Below are 17,849 nucleotides of genomic sequence, written 5' to 3'. Positions count from 1 at the left end.
GGGGGGGGTTGTAGAGAAACAGGGCTTGCAGTTACTTTTATGACTTCTGTCTCCGTGCAGGACGTGCGCACTCTTGAACTAATCACCTGCAGACTGAAAACAGCGCTGCTGCGCGCACACCGGGGCTGATGCCGCTTCACTCTCCTACCGGCTGCTAGAAGCATCAGACTCAGAATCACTCTCAAATTCAATTGAAGTTCTTCAGAAAGAAAAAATAAATCACCGGGTTCAGTAAGAGACGCAGAGTCAGTTTATACTCGGAGTCTCCAGAGTCTGTGCCAAACGGTTTCCTCTGCAGCAGTTGAAACTCTTTATCACTTCACCCTCTCCATCATTTACTCTCATTCACACTGGAGTAGCTGAGGGGTTCTTGCTGAAGAGCTACAGGCTGGTCATTCGAGCCATTGCTGTGTCTGTAGACATTTCCTGATGAAGCCCCTCATTAGTTGGTTCCCATCATCATCATCATCATCATCATCATCGTCATCATTACACATCTGCCACCTCTCTCACTCTGTTCTGTCTAACTTCTCCTGAACCGAAAATAACTCTGACGAACGATGCGTCCGATGGTTCAGTTTCTCCAGAAAACAAGCAGATCATGAGATGCGGGCACTTGGGGCAGGGGGGGTGAGGTGGGTGTGTGTGGGTGGCCGGGGGGTGAGGGGGGGTGAGGAGAGGTTGTGGCTATTCCCAGCACAATGTGGCTGCTGCTACATATATTCCAAAGAAAATGACTGGCTTCAATTAGGTCCTCTGACTGTGTTCAGGGATATCGGAGGCCCTTACGTAACAGGGGACAGAGACTGGTGGAGACCCTCGCTACAGCTGCAACACACACTCACTCACACACACACACACACACACACACACGCAAAGTGTCCTACACATGGTAACCGATTATTGAGTGTGAATGATCATCACAGAAAATTCTTCCTGTTTTCTTCCTGTCATTCATTTAGTCTCCTCATCTGTTGCTTGACCTCCTCTTTGTTTTAGTCTACACTTCTTCTTCTTCTTCTCAGTATCTTCTGTTCACCTCCTCCTCCTCCTCCTCTGTTCTCTTCATCCCTCTTCACCTCTTTCATCCCTCAGGGAAGAGTGGATGACACCCAGAGGGGTTTCTGCTCCTTTGGGTTTGTTTCACTGAGGAACACCAGGTCCTTCTCTCTCTCCTTCTCTTTCTCTTTTTCCTTCTCTCCCTCTCAACGTCTCACACTCATTCTCTGACAGCGGCTCAATGCTGCCGCCTAGCGGAGGAGAATCACATGGCAGCCGGCCAGAAAGAGAGAGAGAGAGAGAGAGAGAGAGAAAAGAGGGAAAGAAAGAAAGAAAAATTCATTGTTTTCTTGACGTTTCTTGTCTTGAAGTTGATGTTTGCACCTTTTTCTCTTGTGGAAGTTTTAAAAATATTGATTTGTGCACACATTGACATCAGATACTTACATGACACACACACACACACACACACACACACACACACACACACACCTCATACTGTCTGCTGACTTGAGAGAAAGGTTGAACCCGTCTGACTCATTCTGCTCCATAAGTTCAGATAAATGCTTAGTTGCAACTTTCTCACTTCATCAGTTTTAGTCAAAGTTTTTTGCGGTTTTTCAAGCGTATTTTTCCTCGTATATGACCGTGATCACAGTTTCACGTGACCACATCTGCATTTTCCTCTTCTGCACGTTGGTTTAAAGGTTCATTCTTGAACACAAAACAAGTTCTGATCATTTAAGTTTATCACACTTTTGCATACATTGTTTTTCTGCTGGGAGTTTGTGTTTAGTAATTCTAGCGGATTAAGAAATTGTAAATTGTAAAACCTGAGAACACATTAAAAAAAAGAGCTAAAGTCACAAACAACTTAGAAGTAAAAGAAAAGGGAAAAACGTCCCTGTAGTGGTTCCTTTTTCTGACCTTTGTCAGTGTCTAATCTGGTCATTCATAAGCTGTAAGTGTCATCTAAGCACATTATAATACGCAGACAAAAATAACTTTCAAGAAGTTCAAAAACTCAACAAAAAAACCACAAAATATAAGATTAAGAAATAAAAATAACATTTAAAATATTTTTAAAAACATGCAGAAAAATACATTTATTATCTTTGAAAACCGCAATCATAGCTAAAAGATAAAGTTGAAGCATGTGTAACCTGGACAGTCACGCAGTGACCCATGTGTTACAGACTGTTTGTAATGTGATGTATGTGAATCCTCCAGAGAAACAGTCTGAAGTTTACAACCTGCTCACAGAGGAGAGAGTCACAGATTATGCAAAAGGCGCATTAAACCCTGCAGAGGAGGGTGTATATACTGTTCAGCCTCTCTCTTATTTATATATTCATAAAGTTCATATATATATGCAGACACCTCTTTAATGTTTTACCACAGTGAAACGCCGTCCCGACGACTTCGAGTGGGTTTCTTCTGTAACGGCTGAAGCTCCTCGCCTCGTATTTCGGCTTCTCGCGGTTCAGCCCAGACACTTTTCAAAGCTGTCGGATCAGAGCTACATAAAACTTCACTTTAGGTGAGACGGTGGGAGTGTCAGCACCATGGAGAGCGTCGCAGCTCCGCAGACAGACACAGCTGAGCTATTTATATCCGAGACGCTTCACCCCGTTCTCCTCTGCAGCTCCTCTGTCGTTGCACGGCGCAGGCGAACTCAAAAGGGGGTTTGTTTTATTACTTCTACTCTTATTCTAGTTCACAAACAATATTCTTCCGGTCAGTTTTTGTTACACGGCGTCGTTGCAGCCCGGCAGGCGACACTCCTCAAAGTGATGCCGTGTCTCGACGAACCCAGATTCTTCATATCAGTTCAGCAGAGTCCCATCTTAGATTGCGTCTTATATCACTAACAACCAAGCAGAAATTCTTTACTGTGATCACGGTCACCATAGTGACGTAATATTCCCCGTTGGCAGCAGTAAAATAAACCGTAAACACAGAGACAAAATGCCCCTGAAACATTCAAGGTCTGAAGTGTGTGTCACCAAATTTGATGTGGGGGGTGAGGGTTGTGATGACGGGATGAAAGGAGGAAGTGAGATGACTTTATTATAGAGCTGTTCCCCATTCCACACTGACAGACAAGCGTGACCTCTGTGACCTTGACAACATGTTTAAATACTGTAACCATGACAACAAAGCTCCAAGATACTTCCTTTAACTTAAATTATGATCCTGGTGTTGATGTCATCAACAAGCAGTGAATCTTCTTTATTATTGACTAATAATATTACTGGAGAACGAGACTTTTCAGCCAATAAAGGTAAAATATATAATAGACGGAACAATTTAGGAAGTACGTACTGACACATCTGAAAAAATACGATGTCGTTAAATGAAAGGACTCACATTATTTTACAATACGAGTGCAAACAGTTGCTGTTTCATTACAGACTGTAATAACAATGAGAATGCATCACTCGTTTTTCATACATTCGGAAATATATATGTATAAGAAAATATTATATGGTACAATTATATAGTACAATCAGTGCAAATACTATATATGTGTATATTAATAAATGTATGTTTATATATTAGATCTTATATGAGAAATATATTCAGATCTGCACGATTATGATCATTGAGGTCAATAAATAATATCAAGCTTTGATCCCATAAAAGGACAAAGTTGAGTTAAAATTGAGTTGAACCTGAAAACCTGAGGAAGGAGAGTTGATGACGACGCTAAAAGCAGCTCTGATTCAAAGCTGATTCAGAACCTGCCGCTCTGATTGAACTGGTTGTGGTGAGATAATGACCGATTGTTCAGAGGTCAAACACAAATACACACACAACCTCTGGATCGGTAGGCGACCTCATCCGCTCCATTTCAGCTCACAGCGTCTTGTGTAACGCGTCAGACTCGCAGCGTTTCCATTCCAGGTCAGGGACGGAAACATTTGGCCGCGCTTAGCCCGTTAACGCCGTTATGTGTGTAGGTTAGATAATTACCGCTTTCGTGTGGCTGCAGCGCGAGTGTGTGTGTGTGTGTGTGTTTCTTTGTATAAGCAAAGACGCCTTATCTTTACATTCCACAGCTATGTCCGTTTAAGCTTTTAACACAACCTAAACACACACACATACACTCCCATACCTCGGTTTGCCTGAGTGGAGACTGTGTGTGTGTGTGTGTGTGTGTGTGTGTGTGTGTGTGTGTATAATGATGCGTGTGAGTTTTGCTAACAGACATATTTTCAATTTCCTCTGACCCTGGTATGACCTTTCACAGCCGAGGTGTTTAGCTTAGGCTTTAGAGGCTTAGTGGGACACAGGAAGTGAACACACACACACACACACAATGAAAGGAGAGAGAGGAAAGTGGAGATTGAGGGAAAGAGTGCGAGAAGAAAGTTTTATTCTGTCATAAAACAATATAATTAAAACGCATATTAAACAACAAAGTTGCACAAAAGAAAATATCAGTGCACACCTGTCTCCTCTGCAACAGGTGTGTGGGAGAAGAAGTGATGGGTCAAACACACGCTCCAGGTGTGCTGTTGTTCAGGTGCTCTGCCAATAAAACATCTATAACAATAATAATATAATCTGTGGCCAATAAACTTGAAAACAAGAACGTCAGTAACTAGATCAATAAAAGTCTGTGAAGTGACGCTACACAACTTCTCTACAATCCAGTGAAACTTCTGCAGCAAACACAAGACCCACATCGTGTTTGCACAAACTATTATCTTGTGCACACAAAGTAATAACACGTGTACACAAGATAAAAATAATTAGAATCTTTCAGCTGACACACAAGAATAGAAAGTGCTCCAGGTAGAAAACAAACAAAATGTTAGACTTCTACATAAGACGTGTTTCCATTAACCTGCTTTAAGCGCAGTTGGAAATTGTGAACTAAAAAAACGAGTCGTGGAAACACGTGAATTTAGAAAAGTGACACGACATCCAGAAACACTGCGATGGAAACCCGGCTGCTGACACCAGATTCACTGACTCTGGCTCTCGTCCGAAAGATCTGTTCGCAGTTGAACCTGTAGAAGAACGACCACATTTTCCACACTTTTATGAAAAGAGAAAATTAAAAATAAATGAATAAATAGAATAAACGGCATGAAACACGATCAAGATGAGATGCATAAAAAACAAACAAACTGAAAGTTGATTCAACAGGATGAAAGAGTCAAAACAAAACCGAGGTTCTGACAGTCAATAATGACCTCATTACCCCACACACACACACACACAAACACACACACACACACTTTAGTGGCACCCTGGTGACCCACCAAACTGGGTTATATTAGTGATGACATCATCGTGACTGCCATCTGATTCACCACACACACATACACACACAGAGACTTGAATCACAGATTTACAGTGAGATTTACAGGCAGCAGAGCGAAGCTCACGACCTCTGAGTCTTCACTGACGTCCAACACAAACGCAGATTCTGCTGAACACGACTCATTTGCATCATCGGCCCGTTGTTTGCTGTTGCTTTTGGATTTGCTGCTGCTCCAAATCAGAATCAGGGAGGGGGGGAGTTTACGGAAAGTCACGGCCGGTGCGATCAGCCGGTGCCCGAGGGGTTGCTATTATCTACAAGGAACAGGCCGCTTACAAATGAGGACAAAGGTATAGGTAAAAATAAAGCTGTATGAAGCCGTCTGACGCTGCAGTGGGAGCTGCGTGACGCCTGACATGTTGCCTCAAGTCTGAAGTCTGGAGTCTGAAAATGAAAACAAATCTGGGGGGGGGGGTAGAGCTGGAAAGAAGTGATGTAACCAGACGTCTGCAGCCCGCTCCTCATCTCTGCTTGAGGCTAGAAGCTCGAGTCTACGTTACAATAACACACCTGCATCTCAGACCAGACTGGCAGCAGCTGAGTTGCACTGTGGGTAATGTAGGCACCTGGTTTTGACAAAGAAATTCCGAGCTAAACTGGTGCAGTAAATAATACCACAATGTAAATCTACGAACCATCCCGTGCAAATCAGTTCAATCCCACTGTTCAGTTGTCCTTATCTTTCGTTTTCCTCCCTCTCTCTTGCCTTCCAGAGGTTTTCAGACGTGCAGATCTGTTCTCGTGACCATTATGTTCGATTTCAGAGCCGATACCTTAATGATACTTTTCCATGTTTTTCGTTTCAATATGAATCTTAAACAAGCGTCTATAGAACACGTGTATGAAATAGTTTATATGTGTATTTTTCGTATTTAAAACAACTTCAAGAGGAGTTTTGAGGGGGGAAAATCAGACTCACTTTGACTGTGATGAAGTGGATGAACTTCAGGTTTTAAGAGGTTAAAGAGGCGGATAAATAACACGAGAACCTGCTTCACAGAACGATACGATTTGGATCCTCGCTGTGGAAAAAGATGATCATCAGAAAGGCTTTTATTATATTAATTTGAAATGGGTTAGTTGACCTTTTGCTATGTAATCACAAGCCGCACCAATTAGCTTTGCACATTTTTACCATCATTTGTGCTCTTAGGTAACCTCCATTAACCGAATGAAAGCTGCGTGGAGCACAGCTGGGCAGCTGCCGTAATGAATAAACAAGCAAACAGCCCGGCAGAGCCGCGGAGGACGACAAGCGAACAACAGGAAAGCCACCGTGGAAAAGGAACACACAGAAAGAGAAACTCAAACTGCGCGAGCTGGAAGTCACTCAGCAGTTACAGATTTGGCTAATGGTTCATTTTACTGGGGAGACGGAGGTTTGACACGTGGCGCTCTTTGTTTTGGATCACCATAAAGAAATGAACTATATCCTGGTGTGCTGTTCTCTGTGTTAATAAACACTTGACCATCAGATTAATAAAGGCTGTAGCTCCTGAGAGCTCAGACGACGTCAATACTCTGCTTTTTATTAAACACAATAATATTCATAGCGCAAACAAATTTAGAAAAGTTCCTTTGCACGAGAAGAGTTCGATCTCCTTTTTTATCATATGTTATAGATTAAATAGATTAAAGACGTGTCTGTTTGAAAAACAGAAACCAAAACTTAACATGTGACAAATTTAGCATGAAGCAGGGAACTATCTGTGCCGCGTTTGATGCCCACAGGATACGAGGTCAGTGACTAATTGTGGTCAAACAGTCCAGGATTTCATGCAGATTCCTTGAACTAATTAAGTACAAAGTGGCGCCCCCCCCCCCCCCCCCCCCCCCCCTCCCTCCCCTTCCTCGCCTCGGCTTGTGGGAAGACTTCGGGGTAAAACAAGGATGTGGGGTTTTTTTTATACTACCCCTCAAGGCTGGTGTGCGACAACTTAATTAGAGTTTCATTTGATCAGAGCTGTGTGTCTGCAGCCGTGTCTGCAGGGCGAGGACCGAGGAGGCGGCTTCTTTTGTAGTAAAATGCCACTTTTGTTGGCCGCGAGGTTCCGGGTTTGAACCTTCAGTCATGCCTGAGGGAAGGAAGTGAGTGATGCCCTTTACCTCAAACACATCGATGGAGTACCGAACAGGCCGTACGAGGCACAGGCCCTGGGGCCCGAGACGTCAGGGGGGCCCCTGGGCAAAACCCTCTGTATGAAGTGACTGTTAATATTTCATGTTTGAAAATCCTGGAGCTCAGTTAAAATACACAAAATGACCAGGGGACGCAAAAATAACAACAAAGATGCAAAAAACAACCACAAAAAGACACAAACGACTGACAGAGTTGTTTGTAGTCACTCTGGGGGTCCTGTCTATCTAAATAAACATTATCAGTTTGGCTAACGGATCCTCAGTATCTTGAGTTCAACAAGTAACGCACAAAACAATCATTCATCATAGCATAAAATACTTAAAGTTTATATGTATTGTGTTCTTTTTTTACAGTTGGGTTTGTTTCCGTTGTCTGTGTGAGAGCCGCTGAAGATCAGAAAACCCTGATGGTTTCTCTGTTTAGGAAGCAGTTTTGGACGGTGGTGGTTTCCAATCTAAATAAACCTTTTAGTTTCTGTACAAAAAGACACGTTTTTGTGTCAGTAACAGGAACCACTTGAGTTTTGAAAACATGTAGACTGCATCTTCGACTAAACCAAAATGACTCAACAAAATCAAAAAGAAAGTTTGGTTTCAGTGAAGTGAGCAAAGCTGCGTCACACCAGTTCGTAGGAACCCTTTGTGATTACAGATGATTAAACGACGATGTTTTGATAAAACTAACTTGATGCAGAAATAAAACAAACATCAAACGAGCAGACTGATATTTCTGAGCAGCCGCTGTCTCTAATCGTTGTGATTTCTGAGTCATTTAACCAAAGTTTAGTTCCTCCTTTCATGGGAGGAAGAAAACAAAAAAGATAGAGGGATGTCGGCGGCGACAGCGTGTTTTCCTGACAAAATAACGTGATGGATGACGAGAAAAAATGAGGCATGGAGGGGAAAATATGACGACCATGACGCAGTAACAGACGATGATCGACGTGTTTACAGCAGAATATCAGAGGAAGACTGATGGTTTCTTACTTCATCAACTTTCTTTTTCATTCCCATTCCCGTTTTTTTGGCTCATCTTTCTTTCTTGTGACTTTTTACTTCGTCTTTCTTTGCAATTTTAGCTTCAGCTCGACTTTAGCTCTGCGCATCGCTGCGCCCAAGTAGCTACATGCTGCAGAGCTGCAGTGACGCCCACATCCCACAGTTCTTTTTGTCTCATCTGTGCTACTTCTTTTAAATAGATTACTTACTCAATTATCTGCCTTCATCCTGACTTTCCCTCACTTCTGTCATGGCTTTACAGCCGGGTCGTGAAACCATCATCGGGACTTGTTGGGTTCAGGTTGGGTTGTCTTGATACAACAGTTGTGTTTTCATTCTGTGATCAGTCACTGATGAGCTGATAATATCAGATACACTCCAACAAATTCTATTTGTCTGAGTTATTTCAGGGGAAAGTTTTGGTCATGGTTTTGAATATATAAATGTCAAAGAATAATAACCAACATGTGTTTTCTTGCTATACGTATGATTTTGCCATAAAAGTACTTTAGTGTCTTTTGTTCTGCCTCCCTCGCTCCCTCGCTGCCTCTTCCTCTGATGGATGGTGAGGATTAGTGTCTGACAGAGCGTCTGACCGCAGACTGGCATTTCGCTGGGCAGCAGCGAGCGGCTCGTAACCCGGCTGCTCCACGCCGACACTTGTGTTAAAACGTCTGCGTGTCCTCGGGGTGTCGGGCCTCCTGCTGACAGTCACACCGATCTGTGCCAACAAGGCGATACACACATCCCAAAACTATTAGTCTGCACTGCGCTGGGGGCAAAACAACCCGTTTCCCACAAACGTCACGACTTATACACGTGTATCACACACACTGTGACACACACGCTGTTTATAGATAACACATGTAGAGCCAGTTTCCCATGATGACACACCAGCAACACACAGTTCATTAGGTCAACAGAGTGTGTGTGTGTTTGTGAGAAATAGTGAGTATGCTGTCAGGTGAGTTCATGACAATGCAAGCGAGTGTGCGTCTTTGTGTGTTGAACGGTTTGTGAGTGCATGGTATGAGTGTGTGTTTGGATTAAATCAAGTTTTATGAGTGTTCTGGCTTCAACAGTAATTCTGTTGTACGGAGGTGAAGAGGCAAATAAAGACATCTGGGCTCAATGACTCAGCGTGTGTGTGTGTTTGTGTGTGTGTTTGTGCTCCTTTTACTCATTTGGTAAGTTTATGTCTCATGCTCTTGCTGTTTCATCATCGCTGGGGGGAAAAGTTGAGTCTCTACTTGCTTACTTTGAAAAGAACATTTATTGTCATTTTAACAGCAAAAACGGGAAACACATCAAATTTAAAGGTCTCATATAGTCTAAAGGTATTATTGATTTATATTCATGTGTAGTGTGATTATAGATCAGCTCTAGCTTCTATATTAATACTGTGAAAGTATCGAAGCCTCAGTCCACAGAGAAATGCACACAGCCTGTATTCAGAAACTGAGCCTTAAAACCAGCCGTCAGGACTTCCTGTAATTTGTGATGTCACAACAAAGCAGTCACTGCAAACCCCGCCCACCTGGACCCGCCATCCATGATTTGGTTTCTCTGAGTGTTTATCTGCTATATTTTTTATTTGATCGTTCAGAAAACAGTCAGCCAATCAGAAGAGAGGCTCAGAAATAGATTAAAACTTCAAAATAAAATACAGTAAAAGTGTAAAATATGGGGCCTTAAATTTTTTCACAACAGAGAATACAGAAGCAGCTTTTGGAGCATTTTTCTTACAGTTCTCTCCGTCATCTTCGTCTTTACAGACATCCAGACATCTGGGTCTAACATTTATCTGAAGAGGGAAGAAGCCAGCCAGGAGGAAACCACAGGACTGTGACCTCAGATCACCGCGAGAGAGAAAAGCATCACATCAGCTGTCACATCTGAAAGCAGCAGGTAATTAATTGGACAGCGAGATGACATGACGTTCTACAGCTGCCAGGCAATAACATTTACATACTGTTGGTTTTATGAGTGTCACATGAGCTACAACCATGGATGTGTCTATATTAAGAAGCTGGATACACTGAAGGGAGTCGACCCAGTTTCTGAACCTAGAGCCTTGTAAAGGTTTTTAGTGCATCTCAATGTAAAGTCAAGGCACCAAGTTCAGGGAAAGAAACACTAAGATTCATATAGTAATATAATAATATAATAATAAACTTTTACTAGGTGCTTCACAAGAAAGAAATCACATGAAAAGCCAAAAAATGAACATAAAAACATGTTAAAAACATTAACTAATAAGGAATAATAATAAAATGATAAATAAATAATTAAAATAAGTTAAAATGGATTAAATAAAATGCATTGAATTTCAGAGTTAGTGAAAGGTTAAGGCGAGGAGATAATTTTTAATAATGCTTTGCGACAAGTGGCTTCAGCACTTTGTTCATCAAACTTGTTCTTGGATGAAATCCTCCAGTGAGGATCCAGATGAAACAACCTGAAACACCTCTGAGGAAGAAGAGACTGCAGCCTGGACTGTCAAAGGTAAATAAAAACTTACTGCTAGTTTTTTAAAAACCACTTTTCTAACCTTTCACCGCCTGCAGGACCCGAACACTGTGGTGTGGTACACACCGTCCAACTGAATCATAAATCCTTGACATGCTCTCAGAGCTGCTACAAACAAATATATTTCAATTCGTCTTGTGTTTCACCAACATGACGTGTGTCTAAACACAGCTGATGATACAAAGAAACACAACGTATTTCATTTACCACAACCCAACTACAATAATAAAATAGAACTAATTAGCGATAAACACAGTTCGTCTGTGTTCACTAACGCTGCTCATTTCCCAGAAATTATAATGATAATCAGTCAGTTTCCCAGCTGGATAACTCTCTCTCTCTCTCTCTCTTTCTCTCTCGCTCGCCCTTATGCTCACACACACACACACATTTCCGAAAATTTCCCCAGAGAGGTCTGTATCGAATCAGATCTAAAACGGCAATTACAGTAATGCCGCCCGACACTTTAATGTTTTTGTATTCACTGTGAATACCAGGGGGAAAATCCAGCACACACACACACACACACACAAACACACAAACACACAACACACACATCATAACGATCCTCAATGCACAGAGCTATCAGGTCTCTGCTAAGCCTTAATAATGGTCTCCATTATAATTCAGTTTTCTTCATATGTGGTCAGGAACAAAAAAAAAAGAAGAAAGAATGAACAACTGGCAGCGCTACACACACACACACACACACACACACACACACACACACACACACACACAGTAGTCATCTCTCAGTAAGAGAAAGAATTTGCTGGTCAGGCCGCAGCTATTTTTGGGGAATATTAGTAAAACTCACTGGATCAAAAAAAGGAAAAAAAAAGAAAAGAGATGAAGAGATAGGAGATGAGAGAGGAGGAGGGAAAGAAGGGATGAAGAGTTTCAGAGGACCCAGACCACAGGCATCCAGAGAGAGACAGGGAGACGAATAATGTGGTCGTCCTGAAGCTCAGAGGACATTTCCAGTTTAAAATCAAGTTACTCTAACAAATATTTTCTGGTGAGTCGTGTGCTGTTGGGATTAAAAAAAAAAAAAAGAAAACTGCAACTTCCAAGTTTTCCAAGCCAGAAAAATGAATTCCCATTCTCGATATTCCAGGATTGTTATTATAATTTTAGAAAACGAAACAATCTGTATATGTAATTGGAGCTTTTGGATTCATGTGCCAAAACAGTTTTGCCTATACTTGGGTCACATGCTTGCGTTTTCTCCTGGGCCAGTATACGCCCTGGTTTCCACGGTTGTCAGATGCTGCTTCCACATCTGGACATACAGACAAATCTTCCAGCTGTTAGCTAACACCAGAGCATAACAGTCTGAATCAGATGTGGACGTACTGTATATGGGCCCAGAAGTTTCATTTTGCTATCTGTAAAACACAAGAGCAATGTTGAAAGGAATGGATTAAACAGTGTGTTTATCTGCGCTAACATAAACCTAGCTAACTAGCTTAATACCAACAGTAGTAAGCTACTGTTATTTAAGACAAGAGCCATGTATTAGCTAAATACAAAACTTTATGGGGTTACAGTTGACATTAGAGACACATCTGTTTCAGACAGCCACCAGCCGAGTAGCTAATATCAGACTTTAGGCTAACTTTAGCATAGTTTAGCTAAACTCACCGGCTAGCCTTCATTCTCAAACCCTTTTCTGTTTTAAAATGAAACATACTTGTATGATGTAATGTTAGAACAAATAACAGTCTAATTACAGTTGTGCCCTCTAATACCAGCTCTGCCCTGCCATACAACTTCCTTATTTCTGTGTCTTTTTCATGTGTCTTCCACTGGTGAAGAGGCTAACTTTTTTCCTTAAACATGTAGCTTTAGCTTCATTATTTTAGCAATATACAATGCATGTATAAATCATTGTGTCTTGATTAAAAATTGATAAGATGGAAACATTAATAATAATTTTTAAAAAAGAGCTGGAGAGATTTTGAACAACTGCAAGTGCAAGTAGCTTGTTATGTTTTATTGTTAGACGTAGTAATTATGATGAGAGAAAAGGAGGAAGTCGGGTGACGGAGTATAAATTAAAACATAAAGATTTTTAGAAAAAGCAAGGGAAGAGAAGGATGGAGAGAAATAAGAAAAAAACACTTGTCTTTATCTGAAAAAAGAAAAACTGCAGTGACGAAGGAGAAGTAGTGAAAGTTACACACACACACAGATGGTGTTTCTGTAACCTTTGACCCCTCTGCCTCATCAATAACCAGGAGGTGAGGAGAAGTGTGTGCGCTGTCTCATCCGTCTTAATTAGACCTCTGTGTGTGTGCGACTGTGTGTGTGTGTGTGTGTGTGCGACTGTGTGTGTGTGTGTGTGTGTGTGTTGGGTGTCACGTACACACAGATTAAGTGGATAAACACATGCAGGAATCATTCATATAAAGACACTGTTTAAAAAAAGCTTTTGTTTTGAAAACACAGATAACTGAGGCTCTGGTTAGTTTTGTGGTTCTTGGGCCTTTGGAAAAACTTGCAGGAAGTAAAAGTTAAACCAACTTTTCGCACACACAAGATCAACCATATACAGTGTATAGTTTTATTCTCCCTCCGTATCTTTTTATCACCCGTCCATCTCTGTCTCTGTCTGTGGAGGAAGCAAAGTCAACACTCTGATGTCTCATATCTGACTGATTATTTAACGTGCTATCTCACACACAGGAGCCAGACGATATGCAAACCAAGAACCCAAACCAGGAAGTGATGGTGGTATTCAAAGCTCCGTCGCCATGCGCAGGTACAGACAACAAAACGCTCCTCACACTCTCTCTCTCTTTTTATCTTACCCGCACACGTATTCCCATCACCTTCATTATATTCTATAAATAGCACAGATAGAAATAGGTGAGCTCAGGTCATGGGTTACGCTGCTGCAACATGCACATCTGCTGTCACCAGAGACTTCGACAGCTTTTACCTCCTTTTATTTTGGCAGGCTAGCACCTTGTTCCTGTGTTGAGCTGTGAACCAATACAACGCTATATCATACAGTTCTTCCTCCAGCCTTCCTTCCAATCCTCTCTCACCTGCTTTCACCTGCTTGTAGGTCATTTGTGTTTGCAGGAAGTTGTTCTAGTATCTTACACAACAACTTTCTGTTTCTATATTTAGCTGTCCGTCTCTTCCTCGTCTGGCCAGAACACACTATCAAACCTGAGCATCTCACACACAAGGTGACCTGAAGTACATAAATATGAACAGATAGTTTTTTTGTATTGGTTCTGCTTAACTTAAATGAAACTTTTATTTCTGTTGAGCAGGATCCAATAGACAGTGTTACAGTTACAATCAGCTGACAGTGAAAAACAAACAGGAGCTGACAGTTATCTAGATTGACATACTGTCGGTCGACTGCACATGAAAGAGATATCATGTGATATTATTCTTCCTCCAGTTTTCGCTGGTAGCTGATTTGTTTTTGCAGGAAGTTGTTCTAGTATGTTATACAACAACTTCCTGTTTCTATATTCAGCTGTTTGTCTCTTCCTCGTCTGGCCGAGGACACACTATCAAACCTGAGCATCACACACACTCAGAGACACACAAAGTGATCTGATTTATAAAAAGGCATAAAGATGAACAGATAGTTTGTGTAGAGATGAAGAGGTTGCGAGAGAAACACAGATAGTGGATGAGATACTCTGCCTGTGTGTGTGTGTGTGTGTGTGTGTGTGTGTGTGTGTGTGTGGTCCTCCATGCTGCACCACAGTGACCTCAGATGACCTTTCACCTCAGTAGGTCACAGTGAGATTAGAAAGCAGCAGAATAAATTAAATACAGACACACTGAATTATATATATATATATGTGTGTGTGTGTGTGTGTGTGTTTACATGTAAATATGTATCAGTGCTTCCACTGCAGTTTGACACATTTTGAAAATAATTAAAAATAAGAGTTCAAAGTTAACTTTAAAATGTTTAAAGATACTTCCTGTACTGAAATATGTTCTTTAACATTTTAAATATACTTGTGTTTTTACTCTCATTCTAATTATTACCTGCACATTAGTCTTTTAGGACGTCCCCCATAACACTCACACATTTCACACATCTGCACATCCTGAAAATATAAACATGTGACAAACAAATCTTTCAACCTTAAATCACCTGCAGATTTCCTCTAATGAGAAATATTTAAGAAGGTTTGGTGCCACGTTCTAACGAGGAACCTTCTTTAAAGAGTTTATACATTGTTAACAACTTTATTGAGACTTAATGAATCATTTATAAAGTAATAATAATGTAACTGATGCTTTTAATAATGGATCATTAATCTTTGAACCTTTAATAAAAGCAGTAGTTCCAACCTATAAATCCTTCTGTGTTGAGATGCAGTAATAACTCAAATATAAAATGCTTTTATTTGACCATGTGTCATAGTTCATCAAAAATACTGTTCAAATCCTGCAGTGTTAGGAAATCCCTAAAACAATCCCACACTCAGTCCAAGGCCAAACTTTACACCACATTTCATTCAGATTTGTCGAGCAGTTCTTCACATCCTGACAACCATTTGGACCAAAAGCACGACCTCTCTGATGGAGGTAACGAGCAAATTTATCGTTTATTTCTAAACACTTTTGTGACGATCCTGCTCTAGTAGCAGTTGTGAATGGATGTTATACACAGAGCCACAAATCTAATATATATACAGCTGCTCTGTCCAGGCTCCTGATGTGTTTGGCTTTTCTTAAAAAGACAAAAGACAGCAGAGGAAACGTGAAGATTGTTTTATTGGAGTCTGGATGCTCGTGTGTGCGTTTGAAAGAGAGATCTGCTTCTTCTCACACTTGCCAGACCACATGAATGTGAGACACACCACTGTCAGACGAGTAACCATGAGATAACACACACACACACACACACACACTGTACTGTAACACAATCTTGTAATACTCAGAGTGTGTGTGCAGCAGAGAGAAAGACTTTGAAATGATTGGACAAATGTGCTCATTTACACACTTTAATCCTGATAACACACACTGACTGAGAGAGAAGCATGAAAGTGAGAGTAGAGCCTTGAACCTTCTTCTCTCCTCCGCTGCCAAACCTGCTTTTATTTCCCTCTAGTTTTTCACTTTCCTTCTCTTCATCTTTCAAAGCTGATTTTTCTTGCAATTTATATCACATGAAACATGAAGATTTAAAATCAGATATAATTAAATACTGAAAGACAGAAAAAAACATTGTGCAGTTCTACAGAACAGAGGAGGAACAAGTAGTGATGGGTCACAAAAGAAAAAATCCCTTCTCTATTTTTTCCATTTTCCATTGAAAAAGACCAAAGCTAAAGTTCCTCTAAACCGGACTTTATTGATAGACCTTATAATTAAATATTGACCCAAACTGTGTTGTCATCACTATGAAATGAGGAACCAAAATCTGTAGAGTCAGCCCCTCCTAGGAGGTGATAAAGTGACCACTGACTAATCATCGCCTCTGACTCTGCGAGATCTGCAGCAGGGAGGGAGGGAAGGACACGTTCTATTCTAGGAATTCAGCTTAATCAATTTTTCAAACTGTAAAGTTCAGAAAGTTCAGTGAATGCAAAAAAAAAAATGAATAAAGAGAAAACGGAAAGAGAGAGGGAGGTTTTTGTGAGGGATCCCCAAGCTCTGAGCGCTCCACCGCCCCTCTATAGACTGCTGGGAACACACACACACACACACACACACACACACACACACAGTCGGCCGAGGAAACCTGGAGCATGCAGAGAGTTTGTGTTGCTTTGGATTCGCGTCGCTGCCCTCCACTGAACAGGCACTCACACACACACACACAAACACAAAATCCTCGCTAATCACGTCCTTCGCATCAGACGCCCATGCTGTCTGAGAGGTCAAAGGTCACTGTGATGAGAGTCAGGAAGTGTGAGCAGGACAGGGACACAGAGAGAGATGGTGACAAGTGTTTGGGAATATAGTTTAATGATGTTACTTCTTATTCTTCTACTTCTTCTTGTTTTACAGCTGATGTGATGATGTCACCATCTGTCATATCTCTGTAGGTTGTGGGTGCAGGAAGTGACATCACTGATGCTCCAGGTAAGAACTTTACTCAAGTGCAATTTGACTTTTTATGCAATTTTATACCTTCACTTAACAACCTCAACTTTTTATAGATTAGTTAATAGTTTTACACTTACTATATTATATGTTACTGTATAGCCATACTATACAATGCCGTTTTATGCCTAACTATACTACAAGGTTTTTTGACATTCTATTCCTTACTATACTACGACGTTTTTTTTTTCTCCATTTTTTAGGTCTTGCTATATTATGACTTTTCTCATTTATGCCATACTATACTATACTATGATGTTTTTTCATTTTTTAGGTCTTACTATATTATGACTTTTTTCCATAGTATACTATGTCGTTTTTTTCGCTTTTTAGGTCTATGACGTTTTGTGAATTTTTTGCCATAGTATACTATGTCGTTTTTTTCGCTTTTTAGGTCTATGACGTTTTGTGAATTTTTTGCCATACTATACTATGGCGTTTTTCGCTGTACTATACTATGACGTTTTTTTCACTTTTTAGGTCTATGTCGTGTTTTGACTTTTTTGCCATACTATACTATGACGTTTTTTTCACTTTTTTTGCCATACTATACTATGACGTTTTTTTCACTTTTTTTGCCATACTATACTATGTCGTTTTTTTCACCTTTTAGGTCTATGTCGTTTTTTTCACTTTTTAGCCATACTATGATATGATGTTTTTCACTGTACTATACTGTGACGTTTTTTTCACCTTTTAGGTCTATGTCGTTTTGTGACTTTTTTGCCATACTATACTATGACTTTTTTTT

The 17,849-nt window shown here is 40.8% G+C and overlaps 1 protein-coding gene across 5 annotated transcripts in view; it reads left to right on the top strand.

Moving 5' to 3' along the window:
- LOC111657893 (uncharacterized) overlaps window positions 1–17,849 on the top strand; it is a 248,117-nt gene that overhangs the window by 203,432 nt on the left and 26,836 nt on the right. The gene's annotated exons all lie outside the window — the stretch shown is intronic.

The sequence above is a fragment of the Seriola lalandi genome, unplaced genomic scaffold (assembly GCF_002814215.2).
Source record: "Seriola lalandi dorsalis isolate HSWRI2012SDOR001 ecotype SW California unplaced genomic scaffold, Sedor1 jcf7180002054418, whole genome shotgun sequence".
Taxonomy (NCBI): domain Eukaryota; kingdom Metazoa; phylum Chordata; class Actinopteri; order Carangiformes; family Carangidae; genus Seriola; species Seriola lalandi.
Note: the sequence above shows the minus strand (reverse complement) of the source record. Positions and strands in the feature narration are given on the sequence as shown.